Source organism: Pseudorca crassidens, chromosome 3, assembly GCF_039906515.1.
Source record: "Pseudorca crassidens isolate mPseCra1 chromosome 3, mPseCra1.hap1, whole genome shotgun sequence".
Taxonomy (NCBI): Eukaryota; Metazoa; Chordata; class Mammalia; order Artiodactyla; family Delphinidae; genus Pseudorca; species Pseudorca crassidens.
The window spans coordinates 35995428-36015220 of NC_090298.1; the positions used below are offsets into that span (position 1 = coordinate 35995428).

Below are 19793 nucleotides of genomic sequence, written 5' to 3' on the forward strand. Positions count from 1 at the left end.
CTAACTTTTTTAAATTTTTAAACTTACATTAATATTTTAAGCAGTAAGGCTGACGACTTTGGGCATCCCCGTTACATGCTGTTGTATGTTATCCACGTGGGGGGTAAGTCAGATTGTTACTGAGCAAAATATGAGGGCACAGAATGGTGTCTCTGCTGCTGAACAGTCACAGGTGACATGCTGGCTGCTGTCAATGAGGATGCAAGAGACAGGCCTGCCATCAGAGTATCTCTGCACAGCCAAGGTGTGAACTAACCCGAATGGAGACCAGACCGTTAGGAGGCACTGACGTGACTGCCGATGCTGGATCGGATGCCCCACCTCCAGCTCCAGGGACCCCTCCTCACCACGTCCCCTGCCTCTCCCTGCCAGGAACCTCTGCCTTCTGATGTAATATCTAGCCCGTATCTTCCTTCCAATTCCCCTGACTTCTTCAATGCCATGATTCCCCACACAAAGGCACAAAAGTCTCTGCTGATTTTTCTAATAAGATGTCTCTTCCATAAAGTAATGAATACCTCCTGGTCTAGATCTGGGCTGCCCAATATAGTAACCACTAGCCACACGTGGCTATTTAAATCTGACTTAAATAGAATTTAAAGCGTAGTTCCTGTCGGGGAGTTCCCTGGCAGTCCAGTGGTTAGGACTCAGCGCTTTCTCTGAGGTGGCCCAGGTTCAATCCCTTGTCGGGGAACTAAGATCTCGCTAGCTGCGTGGCATGGCCAAAAAATAATATTAAAAAAATTTTTAAATATACAGTTCCTCTGTCACACTACCCACATTTCAAGTCCTTACTCTCCATGTATGGCTGGTGGCTACTGTCCTGCACAGACACAGAATATCTCCACCATCTCAGAAAATTCCATTAGACAGCCCTGGTCTGGATTAAATGGCAGTAAATGTATGGAGTAAAAAGGACCAAAAAAATGTTATTTAAAAAATGTTATTCTGCTACAGTGAGGGATTAAAAAGAACTGAAGGCATTATCCTGAAGAATGCCAGAAGTTAAGGAGTAGACCAGAAACCCGACATTAGTGAATGACAAAGGATAGCTAGTGGGGCAGAAAGAAAAGCATGACAATGTGATATCACAGACACTAGGGAAAGAAGACATTTCCAGAAAGAGAGAGAGTGCTCAATAGTTCCCATGCTGTTGAGAAGTCAAGCAAGATAATGATTGAAAAGTAGACGCTGGACACAGTGACTAGGAAAGGATTTTGGTGGCATTGGAAATAGAACTTTCTGAGAAGTTTGGGGGGGCGGGTGTAAGTCAGACTGCAATGGGCAGAAATGTGACTAGGAAAGGGAGAAAAAAGATGAGAGCAAATATAGACAACTATTTTAAAAAACTGGTTATGAATTACAGGAGAAATGGGAAAGTTAGAGTGTGATATGCAGTCCAGGGCAATTTTTTAGGGAAAGAATGTAAGTATGTTACAAGTTAATGGGAGAACTCTGCTTCTAAGCAGAGCATGGTAAATCTTGCAGGCCAATGTTTCCACCGTAAGAATTGGAAAAAGCTGGAAATATAAAAGTATTTGCAGGGGATTCACAGAGCTGTAGAATCGAAGAAAACTACACAAGCTAAAATTCCAGGGAAAAAAGAAGTGTTCTGAGATGAGCTTACAAGCGTCAGCCACAACCCTCAAAACACACACACACTCACACCCCACAGGGAAATTTATCAATTCCAGGTGGAGCAAACAGACTCAATCTTGGCTCAGGCCAAGGGCCTCTGCAGGGAAAATAGGGGGACTAAAATGACAAATGGAAAATTTGATGTGCCTCAAATACATAGGGTTTTCTTTCGAGGTGACAGTTGCCAAGTTCTGGGGCTGAACGAGAGGTTGGGGAGTTGGCCAGAAAGCTTCTAAAGGGCAGAATGACTTATGCCATTTAGGCAACGAGACTCATGAGCAGGGAAGCCCATTCTCAAGCCCATGGCTACTCTCCCCCTCAGGACATCTGACAGGAGCTGCACAGAGCAGGGGGCGCTGGAGCAGGGGTGGGAACTTCTGAAGAACAGACCTGGGTCTCCCTCAGTCTTTAGGGCTGCAGATGGAGACGAGCATGGCTCTTAATGTAAAAGACAGAATGGCCTTCTGTCCATTCTGTCCGTTTCTGGGGCCTTCTGTGCCCCAGAAAATGGGGCACAGACAGACTGCAACCCAGCTTCAATTTTCCTCAAACCCTGATAAGCCCTCATTCCCTCTGCCTAAGAAAGGAGAAGGGGAACCCTCTCTGGTGGAGGCTCTACTTACCTTTTCTTTTTCTGTGCTATTTGGTACACAATCAACTGATATGTAACAAGGCAAGAAAATATCTATAATTAAGTGGAAAAAAACAGATAATAGAACTAAACCCACAGATGACCTAGATACTGATGTTAATAGAAAAAAGGAAAACAGTAAAATCAATATATATCATATTAAATAAATAAGTCCAGTTTGTTTTCATCCCTAGTGTAATCACTAAAAATATATAAATAACATATGTAATAACCAATATACAATATAATATATAACCAATAATCTGTAATAACCAAAATATAATATATAGCCAATAAGTCAATAAAGAAAATAATGGAAAAATATTTGGATATTCCAAAGGAAGATAAGAAATGAAGAGAAATGGAACATAAAACCTATGGGCCAAATAGAAAACAAACAGTAAGCTGGTAGATATAAACCCAATTATATCAAATTATGTCAGTTCATCACCAAGGCCTGAATATTTTATGTGCTATATACGCCTGTGGCTTCTTCTCTACTCCCACCACTAATGCCCAAGTTCAAATCTGCATAACCAGTCACTTAGACGATTTCGATAAGCCCCTAACAACTGTCCATGCTTCTCCTATGGCCTCTTCCAATACACCCTCCTTAGAAACACCACCATAACTTTTCTGATGTGAATGTGACCATGTCCCCCTTCTGCTTAAAATGTTTCCGTGGTTCCCATCAACTAAAGGAAGACATCACAAATTGAAGATTCCCTGAATATTCTGCCTTTCTGGAAAAAATAAAAGGGTCCAAGAATACTTGTGTTGAATTATTCTGTGACAACAATTTCCCAAAGAACTGTGCTTTTAGAGCAGGGGGTTTCCAGTTTGCTCTTCCCCATTAGTCCCCATTTCCTGCCTAGCTGCAGAGCCAAGTATCAGTTGCTTTTTAGCATCACCCTCATACAGTTTTTTAGGGCCTATGAATGAGGGGAAAAATATTGCTCTGGATTTCTGTTCCTAATAAAAGTGATAAAAAGAGAGGGCAGTGTGTTTTGAGAACAAAGGGAAGTGAACCTATTCCTTCAAAAGACCCCTTCCTGCAGGTGTAATGTGTAAACTGTCAGCCTGCTTTCCTCCTTGGAAACATTGTCTGCCTGCCCCTATGGGCACGGCTCCTTAATAGAGCACACAAGGCTCTTAGCAACTGGACTTCCACCTCAGTCCCCATCTTTGTCCTCTGCCACTCCCAGCCTGGGTCCTTATGCTCCCTGAAATGATGAACTTATCATAGGAGGTCACCTACCCATCCACGTTGCTCTGTTACTTTGTGCCTTTCCCACGCTGTTCTCCTTAATTAAATGATAATCAGTTCAGCTGTCATCTGCTCCGAGAATCTTCCTTGAGTGTTCTCCCTGAAGCTGGGTCCTTCTCCATCTTCCCCAACATCTATTTAACATCTTTGTCTTTATATTTAGCAGAATATACTGTAATCGCCTTTGTGTTTTCTTCCCTGCTGGTTTATGAGTGCCTTGATATCTGTCTTGTCTTTGTAGCTCCAAGGCCCAGCACAGGGAAGGACACTTAATCTTCTAATAAGTGTTGTTGAAATGACATGAAAAGAAATCATTTGTACTCAAAATGTTTTGTCCCTGTCTCACCCACCACAAAACCTAAAGATTTTGAAAGTAGATACCGTCTTAATAACACTTTACTAATTAGTATACTTTGTCCCCTGCATCAGCAGGCGGACTCTCAACCACTGCGCCACCAGGGAAGCCCTAATTAGTGTACTTTTAATTGGAAACATTTTCCAAAGTTTTCTTATACCAGTTATCTCATAACGTACACTTGCTACGTATCCACCATCCTTACTCAGGGCATTAGGAATCCGGCCTGGTCCAATGGCTCCACCTGGTGGCAACATCGAGGAACTGTTCGACTGCCTTGAAAGCAGCCACAGAACTGGGGAACGTTACTTGATTTAACTCTTGCCTTCCTCTTCTAGGAAACCATGATCAGCTGCCTTGAAGAAGAATCTGTGGCAAGTTGGACCTGAACCTCTCCTTACAGGCAAAGAGTGAGGACATTTTTGTTCCCAAGGAAGAAAAGGGAATCCCCATATTGTGGTTTGGGAGCTGGATATATTGGGAAGGTGTGAGTGGATCTTAAGTGGGAAAAATTTTAAGACACAAACTTAAGCATTTTCTTAGATGCCCTCAACTACCCTCCTTCCTCCTCCTTAGTTGGCATGCCACTTTGGGTCTTGGGTGAAACACAAGCCCACCAAGTATGGAATCTAACATCCTGAAAAGCCTGGAAGACTGGGACGAAACAACCCCAGTGCAAGAGAGTTAGCTTCCTGAAAGGGAAAATTTGACCAATGAGAAATTGGAGACATCATTCTTTCTTCGGCATACCATCCAAGGTGCTGTTTCTCCCCACAGTCCAGCCGGAGAAGTCCTAAGCCAAGTCCCCCAACCTGCTGGGTCATCTGCTGTGTGTCTTCCCCACTCCTGGTGAAGGCAGAGGCAGCAATGATAACATCCCATCACCTTGCTTACTGTCTTCCCTTTCCTCTCTTTCTTCCCTCATAATCACCAGAGCTTGCACAACCCAAATGAACTGCTGGCATCTTAATTCTTGCTTCAGCCTCTACTTTCTAGGGAACCCAGGTTAGGACAGTCAGTGTGTTTCTTAACTCTCTGTATCCCTCTCTTTAAATCTGTAACAGCTTTTTTCTCTTTTACGTTGATATTTACTAAAGAAATTCCATTATAATTTCCTGTGAAATACTCCACATTCTTCATTTGGCTAATTGCATTCCCAGGGTGCCATTTTCTAAATCAGTAGTTAGATCTGAAGTTGGATTCGACTCAGGTTTGAGTTTGAGTTTTTTGGCAAGACTGCCTAATAAATCGTGCTGCATACACCTATTGTATTACTTCAAGAGGTACATGTTGTCTGGTTGTCCCCTTTGGGTAAAGTTAAAATTGATTAGCGGTTTCAGGCCAACCCATTTATTCCAAAGTTCCCCATTAGACTTTCACCTAATGGCTTTAGGAGCTGTTGATTGATATTATCTAGATCCGTTACTGAAAAATTACAAAATGGCAATATTGTAATTTTAACATTCCACCTTTACTAGTTGGACTTCTTATAAAAGAAGGAACACTTCCTTATCACTATATGTTTACCCTGAAATTTGGCTTGTGAAGAAAAATCAGGACAAACATTTATTTACCAGTTTCCTAATAATTATTTGGTGTGTTTAAAAACTTCCAATTTTGTGCAATGAGTTATTTTGTAATATCATTATGAATTTTCACATATTCGATATGTTTCAACCCATTGGCAGGTAGATAAAGAGGAATCAGCGGGGGATATTGAACTGAAGAGCCATCAGAAAGGTCAGGGAAAGCTGGTATACAAATGAAAACATTTCAAGGAGGAAAAAGTAAACAGCTGGGTCAAATGCTACAGAGAGGCCAAGTAAGATGAGAACTTGAAGCTGGTAGTCATGAATTTAAAGTTAGGTCAGTGAGCATGGTGGTGTGTTTTTCTTCAGGCATTTTTGGCTGTGAAGATACAGGCATGATTAGAGAGATGAACTTAACCAGGGTCGTGGTTTCACCAAGTACAAGGTGGTAAAGGGGCAAAGATGTTGAGGGTTTATGCAAGAGTGCAGATATAATAATTAAACATGGAATTTAAGTTGGGTAAAGAGAAGACATGAGGGGAGAAATTAAAAAGGTGTAGAATTAAGAAATTAAAGGCCCTGGTGGGGTCGAAACTGTAGGAGTTCAGGTACTTGAGAAAAACGAGCTGGAAAAACAGAAGGAGATGGCCAGAGGGTGAGATGTTTAAAAGTAAGAGTATGGAAGCGAAGTTATCGAGAGTCTTAGAAACAGCCAAAGGTATGACTGATACACAATTATGAGAGAAGGGAATGTCAAGGAACAGACCAGGTAGATTAGTTTCCAGTTGCTGGTGTGACAAAAAAATACCACAAACTTCGTGGCTTAAAACAACATGAATTTATCACCTTACGGTTCTAGAGATCAGAAGTCTTAAATCCAGGTATCAATAGGGCTGCATTTCTCCTGGAGGCTCTAGGGGAGAATCCGTTTATTTGTTTTTTCCAGTTTCTAGAGGTCACCTGCATTCCTTAGCTCATGACCACTTCCCCCATTGTCAAGGCCAACAGCAAGCATCTTCAGATCTCTCTGATCCTTTCAACTTCCTCTTATAAGGACTCTTGTGATTACGTTGAGCCTATCAGATAATCCAGGATGTTCTATTCTCAAGTTCCTTAATATAATCATACGTACAAAGTCCCTTTTTGCCACGTAACATTCACAGGCCCTGAGGATCAGTACATGGACATCTTTGGAGGCCATTATTCTGTCTACCACACAGGGTGTCACAGCTCATGACACATTAATACAGGTAAGACTGCTACACCAGTACTTGTGGAGATAATTCTCTCTCCTGCCCTCTTCCCAAAAGATGCTGCCTGGATCTAGAATTCTAAATGAAATAAGTTTTATTAATATGGTCTCTGAAATTTCATTTCTGTCAGTACAGTCATATACATTTTAAACTCTTGATATGGAAAGTTTTTAGACTAGTGAATGTAACTTTTTAAAAAACCATTTAATTGAGGTATGATTGACATACAAAAACCGACACATATTTAATATATGCAACTTGATCAGTTTGGAGATAAGTGTACAGTGGTAAAACCACAATCTATGCCACAAATATATCACCTCCAAAAGTTTCCTCTCACTCCCTTATTTTTTGCATGTGACAAGGACACAAAGTAAGATCTTGCTTAGCAAAATTTTAAGTATAAACCAGTATTGTTAACTACAAGCACGAGGGAGGACCGGAAGCAGGGATGAGAGAGAAAGGAAAGCAGGAGATACGGGGGCTTCTCAGGGTCACCCTGAGCTTTGCGTTTTACTCTAAAACCACTCCCTTCCCCATCAGGGCATTCTAGTTCCTTCTCTCTTTCTCTCTCCCCAGCACCTCTTTTACAGCCGCATCTTTTGAAATCCTCCTTCACATACAATCTTAGCTCCAAAGACTCCAGCCAAAGGCGCATCAAGATTTTGTGGAGCAGAAAGCTTATATAACGGTGGCGGGGGGGGGGGGGGGGGGGGGCGGCGGGCGGCGAGGGGAGGTCCTTTCAGAAAAACAGGGGGAAATAATCTCAATTTTGCAAATTTTACACTCCCTGAAAGCTACAGTCTCATTAGCTTCAAGGTGAACGTTCCTCACACTCCAACCTATGAATGTTAAAGGATCTGAATGTTCCTTTCCCGCGGCATCCTTTTCGGGGGAGGATGGAAAACGCCAAGGAGGGCGACCCGAGAAAGGAACATGCGCTGGAAGAGAATAAAGGAGACGGTGGGGAAGGAAGAAGGTGAATATTCCAACCTCTCGCAGAGCTCAATTTCTTCCGAAAGCCGCCCCTACGAGGAGCTGCCCCTTTCTAGATAAGCTTCTGCCCTCCGGCTTCACCCGCTCACCCTAGCTCAGGCCCGCCGGTGCTCCGACGCTCGCTGTCCACTAGGTGGCCCCTCGTGGCCGCCAATCCCCGGCGACTTTCGGGAATAGCGCGGAGCCCACCCCGTCCCCACCCTCGCCCCCCGCACCCTGAGCCAGCGCAGCCCCCGGGCGGCCCCAAAGAGACAAGAACCCTCGCTCTCTTCCTGCGGCGCTGCTAATGCTTCCGTGGGCCCCTGGAGGAGAGAGGCCAGCGGCTCCAGCCATCTGGGTGGGTGGTAAACGGAAGCCGAGGGACCGGGGACGGACGAAGAGCGGGAGAAACCAGGAGACACGCTGCGCTGGGGCGTCGAGTGCGCAGGGGCCGGAGCGGCTGACACCCAGCCCGCTCCGCGACCCGCGCGCCCTGGGCGTGCCCAATCCTGAGCGCGGCCCGGCCACCTCCCGGTTCCAGCTGCTCGTGGCTAAAGCCCTCTGAGAGGAGGAACTTTTCCAGCCCTTATAGGCCTCTTAGCGTCGGGCACCCCCCCCCACCGACCCCGAGGCTTCCTGCTACAGTTCCGGGCAGCCCACCCCGCGCCCCAGCCCCCGCCCTGCATGCCTTCCCCGCCACCCCGGGAGCGTGGAGGGCGCCATCCGCCTCCCAGTTACCCGCTGCGGATCCCGGTCTCCCACCTGTACCCACCGAGAACTCGCGGAGCCTGGGGAAGAGACTGCACCTCATCCTTCCGAGGCCGGCGGGGAGAAAGCATCACCCCAACAACCAAGGTGCAGAAGCGAAAGGAGGCAGCGGCACAGGCCGGCGCAGGAGCAGCCGCCTGGGCCCCACGCCCGACCCCTCTCCAGCGCGGAAGGCGCGGTTACAGCTACACAGCCTTAGATTAAGGGTTGGACTCCTAGGTCGGTTCGCTAACGAAAGAAAGAATCATTATTGAATGTGCCTGAGTCCCTACAGGTGGTATCATTTAATCCTCACTAGGAAGAAATTTATGATCCATGTGTATCAAGTAAGAAAACCTGCTAGGAGAGGTTAGATTATTTTAATTTACCCAAAGTCCTACAGCTGGTGAGAGGCAGAGTTGGAATTTGCAGGACTATTTCCAGAAGTTATTTGTTATATTTAATGCATATTAATCCCTGTGGTAACCCTTTTTAGTATTACAAAAATAATATGTACTCATTGTGAAAAACATGTAAAATGAAAACATACTAACGAAAAAAGTAAATGACCTATAATTTCAACAGGTACTAACACCACTGTTGGTTGACATTTTCATATATTTGTCTCACATATATGAATATTTGTGGAAATGCATGTAATACATATTTTAAAATTAAGCTCATTCTCTATATTTTGTACCATTAGCACTTAACATTAAAGGGTCAGTTTTGATATTTTTCTAGGAATCTTTTATTTCAAATCTACTGACAGTAAATTTATTTCAAAGTTAAAAACAGTTGAGGGCTTACCTGGTGGCGCAGTGGTTGGGAGGCCTCCTGCTGATGCTGGGGGCGCGGGTTCGTGCCCCGGTCCGGGAGGATCACACATGCCGCAAAGCGGCTAGTCCCGTGAGCCATGGCCGCTGAGCCTGCGCGTCCGGAGCCTGTGCTCCGCAGCGGGAGAGGCCACAACAGTGAGAGACCCGCGTACAGCAAAAAAAAAAAAAAAAAAAAAAAAAAAAAAAACAGTTGAGACAGACACAAGTTCAGTATTCTTTAAAATGTTGATAAGAATACTGCTCAGGAACTGCTCAGGAAGCTAAAGGATTAAAAGAAGCAAGTAAATATGGCAAATTGGCTTCCAGCAAGCTATTTAGCAGATTGATTATTTAATGATTTGCCTTTCATTATGCAAATTGAGCTAGAGGAAAAGAATAAGTTGAAGGTGGGTACTTTTAAATGAGTGTTTTTCAGCTATATAAAGGGGTACTGGAGACAAATCTTGGACAGTGGAACCCACATTTTGATTTTTAATTTTCTATTTTTGGTTTTCCCTATGAAAGCAACTCCAGGAATTGCAACTAGTAAGAATGATTCCATAATGGAATGGCCCAATTACCCCCTCAATTCCATCAATTCTGCCATTTTTAAATCAATGTCACCAGAGAGCAATGTCAACACCCACCATGACAGCCCACAAAAACAGTGGAGTAAGTCCAAGAAGAATTCAGGGCTGTGGCTGAAGGGGATCACCCAGCTTGGGGTAATAATGCAGTGCCCACTGGCCCAGAAGATTCCTGGGATAGGGCTAATGACGCCTGAGGCTCTGCCTCCTCAACTGCAGAATTCCAAGCCTGGTGTCTACAGGAAAGGCACAGCTGTACCATCGCTTTGTCTCCAGGCCTAAAGAAGCAGTGTGTCTGGGCTAAGAGATAAAATGAAGTTTGTTCTAGGCCTCTTAAAGTGTCAGAAATCAAAAGAGGGCAGAATGGTGGGAAATTGGACCATCCTAGATGATATTTTTCAAAGTTGAATTGACTGTAGTATGGGCTGGAACAGAAGCAGAGTTGGACAGGGCCTGGTAAAAAGAAAGGCCATTTGGGCGCAGTTATTCACAGCTTCTAATCATGCTATAAGTCTGCTCCAGACTATTCATGGTGTCTACTTCTCATGGCGTCTCTTCCAGGTAGCACTTGTCTGATTTTTTGCACGAAGTTCAATTCACAGTACTAGTTAATGCTGGGGCAAGAGTGGAATTCAAGTCTCCAAGCAGCCTTATTCTAGGAAGAGGGAGCAACCTGGTATTTAGGTTGGGCAGTGGGGAGAGGTAAGAGAAAGGCAGGTGGAAAAACACTAACCCCTCTCTCTCTAAGATGGACTTACATCTACCTATTTTCATTTTCTACTTCTGAACATCCCAATAAAAGGGCACAGTTTTGTTTTTTTTTTTAAGTGCAAGTGAGCAAAATTACAAGATCCTGAGCTCTGGGATTCAAACTATCTGAGTGCAAGTATGGATCCCAGATCTTCCTCAACTTATGATGGGATGCCATTCTGAGAAACCCATTGCAAGTTGAAAATACTGTGAGTCAAAAATACACTTAATACATGTCACCTACCAAACATCATAGCCTAGCCCAGCCTACTTTAAATGTGCTCAAAACACTTACATTGACCTACAGTTGAGCAAAATCATATAACACAAAGCCTATTTTATAATAAAGTGTTGAACAGCTGGTGCAATCTATTGAATGCTGTACTGAAAGTGAAAAACAGAATGGTTGTAAGGGTACAGGATGGTTGTAAGTGCATTGGTTGTTCACCCGCATGATCGCATGACTCGGAGCTGTGCTGCCACTGCCATCATAAGGGTATCGTGTGGCATATTGCTGTCCCAGGAAAAGATCAAAATTTGAAATCTGAATTGTGGTTTCTAAAGCATGTGTATCGCTTTTGCACCTTTATAAAGTCAAAAAATTGTGTCATACCATCGTAAGTCTGAACCTGCCTCAGAGAGTTAACAGGTAAATTGCTTTCCAAAATGCCAGCTACAAAGAAAGTGCTCAGTAAAGTATCTCTTGTTATTTTTTGTTTGTTTGTTTGTTTGTTTGTTTTTGCTGTACACCGGCCTCTCACTGTTGTGGCCTCTCCCGTTGTGGAGCACAGGCTACGGGCGCGCAGGCTCAGCGGCCATGGCTCACGGGCCCAGCCGCTCCGCGGCATGTGGGATCTTCCCGGATCGGGGCATGAACCCGTGTCCCCCTGCATCAGCAGGCGGACTCTCAACCACTGCGCCACCAGGGAAGCCCTCTTGTTATTTTTTAAGGTAGAAACTTAGCATCAATGAAGAATAAATGCCCCCCCAAAAAGAGTAGCTGTTAAAGAGTTTTAGTGTGTTCCTGCTGTGAAAGGATAACTTTGACTTTTTAAATCAAATATACCGTGAAATTACTTTATAATTCTTATGCTGATAATTTCTAATCCTCTGCTTTCAGGAACGTTGATGGAAAAAAATATAGTTTTCCTCCCTTTTGCGTATAGATTGATCATGCCTTTTTTCTAATGGACTAATTCTGTCCATTAAACATAGTCAAATTCAAGTAACAGACATAGAGATTAACAGACATACAGTATCTACTTTATCCTGGGCACCCAAAAAATGAGTGCAGCCTGGTTCCCATCCTCCTTACACTCCCAGTCTAGTTGGAGAGCCAGACAAGAAACACCAGGACCCCATAGGGTTGACTTAAAGACCAAAAAGACCATACTGAATGCTCATGAAATCTTCTATAATGGCTCATATTTTATGATGTGTATTGAGGATGAAATAATAAAAGATGTTTTTTAACCTAAGAATTTAGAAGAAGGAATCCAAGAAGGCAGTTTAGACCCCCACAAAGTGGCAGCAATGAGAAGCTTAGGCAACAGGACAGGGAGGTGGCCCAAGATGGTGCAGTAGGAAGACCCTGAACTCACCTCCTCCCATGGACACACCGACATATCTACTTACAGAGCTGCTATCTATGAGAACAACCTGAAGGCTAATAGAAAAAACTTTTCCAACTAAAGATATAAAGAAGGAACCACAATGAGATGGATAGGAGGCACAGAGACAAGGTATAGTCAGGACCCACACCCCTGGGTCAGCAACCCACAAATGGGAGGATAATTACAATCATAAAGTTCTTCCCCAAGGAGTGAGGGGACCAAGCCCCACATCAGGCTCCCCAGCCCAGGGGTTCTGCACTAACAAGTCCCCCAGAAGGTCTAGCTTTGAAAACCAGTGGGGCTTACATTCAGGAGAACCAGATGGCTAAGGAAGCAGACTCTGCTCTTAAAGGGCGCACACAAAATCTCACATGTTCCAAGTCCCCATGCGGAGGCAGTAATTTGAAAGGTGCCTGGGTCAGACCCATTTGCTGATCTTGAAGAGCCCCCTGGAGAGCCAGGAGGCAACAGGGACTACCCCTGTGGATGGAGATGCTGGTGGCAACCATTTTGGGGAGCTCCACCAGTGCTAGCAAGCACCATTTGGAATGCTCCCTCTAGCCTATTAGCAATATATTCTTTGACATCAGTCTTAGCAATATGTTTTTGGATTTACTCAGGCAAGGGAAATAAAAGCAAGATTAAACAAATGGAACTATATTAAACCAAAAAGCTTCTGCAAAGTGAAGGAAACTGTCAACAAAATGAAAAGGCCACCTATGAATGGGAGAAGTTATTTGCAAATGATATATCTGACAAGGGGTTAATATCCAAAAATATACAAAGAACTAATACCACTCAACATCCAAACAACAATCCAATTTAAAAATGGGCAGAGGGCCTGAATAGACTTTTTTCCAAAGATATATAAATGGCCAACAGACACAGGAAAAAATGCTCAACATCACTAATCACCAAGGAAATGCAAATCAAAACCACAGTGAGATTCCACTCACACCTGTCAGAATGGCAATCATCAAAAAGACAAGAAATAAGTGTTGACAAGGATGTGAAAAACGGGAACCCTTGTGCACTGTTGGTGAGACTGTATATTAGTGCAACCACTGCAGAGAACAGTATGGAGGTTCCTCAAAAAAATTAAAAATAGTTACCATCTGATCCAGCAATTTCACTTCTGGGCATTTACCTGAAGAAAACAAAAGATATAAGCAAAAAAACCCAAAAGACATAAGCAAACCAATGTTCATTGCAGTATTATTTAAAATAGCCAAGATATGGAAGCAACCTAAGTGTTCACTGATAAACAGATAAACATGATGTGATATATATATATACATATGGATTATTACTCAGTGATTAAAAAATGAAATCTTGCCATTTTCAACAACACGGATGGATCCAGAGGGTTATGCTAAGTCAGAGAGAGAGAGAGACAAATACTGCATGATCTCACTTATATGTGGAATTTTAAAAAACAAAACATATAAACAAAACAAAACCAGACTCAGCCACATAGATACAGAGAACAAACAGGTATTTGCCAGAGGGGAGATGGGGGAGCAAAATAGGTGAAGGAGATTAAGAGGTACAAACCTCCAGTTATAAAATAAATAAACCATGGGTATGTGATATAAGCATAAGGAATATGGTAAGTAATGTTGCAATAACTTTGTATGGGGTCAGATGGTTACTAGACTTATTGTGATGATCATTTCAAAATATATGCAAATGTCAAATCACTATGTAGTACACCTGAAACTAACATAATATTATACATCAACTATATATCAATAAAAATAAAATACAAGTATCTTTAAACATGTAAGAAATCAGAGAAACCATTTGTTGCCAATTAAATTAGCAAAAAATTGTAAACACTACTATGCAGTGCTGCCCAAACCTGAGCTGAGGTAAGCATTATTACATACTATTGAGGTTATAACTTAATAGAACCTTTCTGGAGAACAATTTAGAAATAGGTATCAAGAGCTCTAAAAAATGTTCACACCCAGTAATTTCAATCAATTGTAAGAAATAATTTGAAATGTGGAAAAATCATTGTACAAACATTTCTCAAAGTTTGCTGTGATTAAGAAACAATGACCTGGAGATTATACTAAGTGAAGTAAGTCAGACAGAGAAAGACAAATATCATATGATATTGCTTATATGCAGAATCTAAAAAAAAAGATACAAATGAACTTATTTACAAAACAGAAACAGACTCACAGACTTAGAGAACAAATTTATAGTTACCAGGTGGAAAGGGTGGCAGGGAGGGATAGATTGGGAGTTTGGGATTGACATGTACACACTGCTATACTTAAAATAGATAACCAGGACTTCCCTGGTAGTCCAGTGGTTAAGACTCCTCGCTTCAACTACAGAGGATGCGGGTTCATTCCCCGGGAGGGGAAGTTCCACAGGCCGCACAGTGTGGCCAATAAAAAAAAAAGATTAGATAACCAACAAGGACCTACTGTATAGCACAAGGAACTCGCTCAATATTCGGTAATAACCTAAATGGGAAAAGAATTTGAAAAAGAATAGATACACGTATATGTATAACTGAATCACTTTTCTGTACACCTGAAACTAACACAACACTGTTAACTATACTTCAATATAAAATAAAAATTCTTTTAAATTAAAAAAAGAAACAACCTATAAGTCCAGCATTACGGAAAGTGATTAAATAATTTTATAATCCATAAAATAATATATTATGCAGCCATTAAAATATTTGAAACAACCAAATACAATGTGTAACCCTGGATTGGATCCTGAATTAAATATATATATATAATACATATTATATATAGAGAGAGAAAATATATATATACACATATATATTGAGAGAGAGAGAGAGAGAGAGAATGAATTGGGGATTAAAAAAAGAAGCTTAGGCAATAGCAGCAGATGGTAGATACAAAGGAAATGGGAACAACAGGCTATTCACACAGCTGAGCTGAGGCTGGGGATGAGATATTTGTGATAAAACAGTTCTGCTGGGGCAGGAGGGGATCATAGAGACCCATGTACAGCAAAATGTAGTCTTGATGACCCAGCCACAGAGATCCTCTCTGCCGAGTAGGTGTGGATACCAAAGGACTGGGTGTATCCGAATGCTGGTATATCACTCATCTGAATTCAAGGCCAGGAAGAACCGGCGGGGGATGGGGGCGGTCAGAAAGGGATGGCTATAAACAGAACAAGGTGGCACATCTATCAAATGGTTCAAGGATTACAGAAGAGGAGCATTAAGAGAAGGAGAAGACGATGAAGAAAGAAGCTAAAAGGGATCATTTATAAAGAAGGGAAAACAGGCTAGGCCTGGAAGGGAAACCATGCCTAGCCCCATCTCTAGCCAGTTTCCATTTGCCTAAAGACCATTTTCCTTTGAGGCAATGATTTTCAAACTTAGTGGCCATACAAATCAATTTAGGATCTTGTTTAAATGCAGACCGTGATCCAGTAGATCTGGGACCAAAGAGTCTGCATTTCTAATGAGCTCCAGGTGATGGTAATGCTGTTTGTACTCAACTTTGGTTGCACATTAGAACCACCTGTGCAGTTTTAAAGACAACACCAGTGCTCAGTCCTCACACTAACAATGATTGAATCTTGGAGTGTGGTGCCCGGGCATCAATGTTTTAAAAGCTCCCCAGATGATTCTAGCCCCAGCTAGAGCTGAGAAACACCACTCTAATAGAGTGATTCCTGAGTCTCAGTACTTCCAGTAGAAATGCTCACCAACCTCCTTTCTCTTCCTTTACCATTTGTATCTATGCTAGTTCTCCCAGAAGCCCCTCCATCTCCCCCCAAGATTAATCCATCTCCCCCCAAGATTAATCTCTCTCCCTCTGTCCTCAAGCCATCAAGGTTGGAAACGGGCTGGGAGCCAAGACAGCTGCAGTGCCTTACTGCCTCCTCCACCCCAGGCCTCCCCAACTTCAATGGTGTTTTTTTTTTTTTTTTCTCGGTACTCGGGCCTCTCACCGTTGTGGCCTCTCCCACTGCGGAGCACAGGCTCCAGACACACAGGCTCAGCGGCCATGGCTCACGGGCCCAGCCGCTCCGCGGCATGTGGGATCTTCCCGGACCGGGGCACGAACCCGTGTCCCCTGCATTGGCAGGCAGACTCTCAACCACTGCGCCACCAGGGAAGCCCTCAATGGTTTTAATTAAGCTCCCACCACCTGTCAGGATTACCAGGGATGGGTGCCCAGCGTCGACCTCAGCTCCCAATTTGCTCTTGCATCTCAGGTCCCTCTGCCATCTGCTCCTTGATGGAGGATAATAAGTGCCACAGGTAAGTTCCCAATCACTTGAGCCCCAGTCCTAATAACCTGATCTTATTCCAGTTCTTCACCTAATTCCTAAGTTCCTTCCAGGATTTGATTTGGTGCTCAAAGAGTGAGATAATGAATGAGCAACAAAGTGGTGTAGTATATACCAAGGATCTAGGGAACTTCATCTTCTGCTCCCAAAGAAGCCACCAGAAAAAAGAATTGAGAAAGCATCGGGGTCCCTTTCCGGTAAATCCAGATGAATTACAAGGGATGGTGGTTGACAAAAGAGTAAGCTACCAAAGGCCGGAACCGGACTTCCCTCATGGTGCAGTGTTTCAGAATCCACCTGCCAGTGCAGGGTACACGGGTTCGAGCCCCGGTTTATAGGGCTTGGTTTTAAATATCGTTGCTTTTTGGTGTTATGATTATTATGATAAAAACACAATGTATTCAGGAAAAGAGTAAATACTGAATTTGCATAAAATTTCCAAGTACGACACTTTCTAAGTTTTGACAGATTTGACAGTTATCTAGTATCAGTAAAGTTATATTATAACTCATTCTTGTTGGTAGAGGAAAAAAAACTTTTCATTGAAAAAAATCTGAATTCACTGTGCAAGAATTCTATTTAAGCCACAAAGTGTATTACAAGACCATGGTTTTGATGTTTCATAACATTACAGAATTAGCCATGGTGACATTCATGGTTCAGAATGTATCCATCCCTACCCCGGCAAGATCTGGGGGCTGGGGTCCAACCAAGCCTTGTTATTTACCATGATTGATTGCCCTCAACATCATCCCTCCAGGAAGCTAACTTTTTAAAAGAACAAATAAGTCTACACTTGCACAAGCTTCCAAAGACTGGAGAAAGGGAACATTTCCCAACTCGTTTTTTTTGTTGTTCTTCTTCTTTTTGGTACGCGGGCCTCTCACTGTTGTGGCCTCTCCCGTTGCGGAGCACAGGCTCCGGACGCGCAGGCTCAGCGGCCATGGCTCACGGGCCCAGCCACTCCACGGCATGTGGGATCTTCCTGGACCGGGGCATGAACCTGTGTCCCCTGAATCGGCAGGCGGACTCTCAACCACTGCACCACCAGGGAAGCCTCCCAACTCGTTTTGTAAGGCCAGAATAACTTTGATTAAAAAACTGAAAAGAATATTGCAAAAAAGGAAAACCACTAGCCAATTTCATTTATGAAAAATAATGCAAATATTTTAAACAAAATATCAGGAAATTAAAACCAGCCATATATACGTGTGTGTATATATATACACACAGACATATATATACATACATATATGTATGTAATATCAAGACCAAATTGGGTGTATCTTAGGGACAGATTGACCAATATAACTCAAGTTGACCATATAACATGTATTAAAAGAATAAAAGAAAAAATCTCAACAGATATGGAAAACTCATTTGACAAAAATTCAATATCCATTCATGCTCATTTATTTTTATCCACTCATAAGGATCTTTCCATCTGCCTCTGGATTCAACCTCTAAGTCAATCTGTCCAACAAGAATCAAACGATTTTAATTTGTATGTAAACTATCGCAGACTAGCAGTCCCACAGTAATTCTCAAAAACACAAAGGTAACTGTCCTCACGTTTAGAGCCAGGGGAAGAGGAGGGGAAAGAGGAGAGAGATACCGTGGTACTTGTTGCCTGAGGTGTCCCCTTCTCTAGGAGCCGCCTCTGGCTTCAGCTGGCTCGGAATCACGCAGGCAGTTCGGCCGCTGCTCAGCAGGAGGCAAACGACAGCTCTCAGGAGCCATGGTTGTGGGCTGAGCAGCGAGGCGCCATCCGCGTTCCAGCCGGCGCCCGAGGATCGGACGACCGCATCCTCCTCTGCGTCCCCGGGGCCTCTTACAAGGAGCTGGTTCCCAAACTCTCAGCACCCAGTCTTGTAGAGTGCTTCTCAGCTGTAACGTGAACACGAATCACCTGCCAGGGACTTTAAAACGAGCTGCGGATTCAGTACAGCTCCCAGGCGAGGCCCACGCTCCTTCTGCGGACCGCACTTTGAGAAGCAAGGCCGACTACAAATCCCAGCTTACATCCGGCCCAATAGGAGGACAAGGCGGGAAGCGGGGGCGGGGGGGCGGGGGGAGGGAAAGCCTCTTCTGTTTTCCATTAACCAATCAGGCCCTCCTGCTGGCTGTTGCAGCAGCACTGACTTACCTGTGCAAAGGAGAGAAGGAAAGCTCCGCCTCGGGAGGTATGAATGGACGTGTTTTGAGTGTGGCAGTTGGGCATGGGGAGGTGGATAATATCTAGGTATTAACAAAGTTCTGCACTGTGTCTGCTATGAATCGGTCACAAACACTCATCTCCCAGACTGTGGTCCAGAGACAGCAGTCAGACTGCAGTTTCAAATTTCTGAATGACTCTGAGGTTTTGATGATGCTGGAAAACAAAGAGTTTTATTTTAGGCAGTGAAAACCGTCTTTAGATCTCATGCCTTTACATTTTAGGTTCAATGATCTCTAGAGTGATTAATAATAGATTTTATGAATTACCACTATCTCCTACCCCAGCCATGTTTTAAGTATTTTCTCTATTTTCTAAAACATTTTTTCACAAACCTCAAAATAACTATAAACAATGGGAGATGAGAAGAGTCTTTATCTTTTCACATCTATTGGTAGGAAACCAGAAGAGTAGAATCCATTTATTCAAATGCTGTCAATTATGAATCAAAATTAAGTAGCTTTAATCCTGAGAGGGAATGCCTTTTCTCCTGTTCCACCCTCTACCTTTATTTCCCCCCCCCTCTCATTTTCTCACTCTAAATCAATAAGAAATGTGGGAAGGAAGAGGAGGAAATTTCAGTTTTCCATCACAAATTATGTCCTTTACCAATAAGATGTAGTGAGAGCTCCCTTATGGAATCCCGAAAGATGGGGGAAGGATTGTAGCCAAAGGAGAAGAAGCCAGGCTCTCTCTCTCCTTATATATATCATGTAGATAGAAGCTAAACACCTCTGACTATAATTTGTAGATTTTGGTTTGGGAAAAGTTTGAATACTTTAAAAATTGCTTATAATTATGTAAAATAATTCTTAAAATTGAAACCAAAGTGGATAAAAAAGATCCTAAATGTGTAACAAGTTGGCATCACAACCACACAAAGCAGAACTGTTTCAAATGACTTTAAAAGACAGTGATGTTACAATTTCTCTCTAGTGGGATAGACCTAAGATTTGAAACACTGCCCCCAAATTATAATGATTTGGGTTATCACATTATTGGTGTTGGAATTGTTAGAATAATTGACAAGGCTGTGTGTGCATTGTGTTTGTGTGGTCAGAAGTGATTGGGTGATAGGAGGGGAGAGAACAGGGAGGAAATTTGTTTCATCTG

At 43.1% G+C, this 19793-nt stretch overlaps 1 long non-coding RNA gene across 1 annotated transcript in view; it reads right to left on the minus strand.

Moving 5' to 3' along the window:
- The window catches only part of LOC137220666 (uncharacterized), a 121981-nt gene that overhangs the window by 53350 nt on the left and 48838 nt on the right, over positions 1-19793 (minus strand). The window contains exons 2-3 of the long non-coding RNA XR_010941733.1: positions 18612-18836; positions 18081-18352 (exon numbers count right to left, since the gene is read on the minus strand). This is a non-coding gene — a long non-coding RNA (uncharacterized lncRNA). The remainder of the gene's footprint in view (positions 1-18080; positions 18353-18611; positions 18837-19793) is intronic.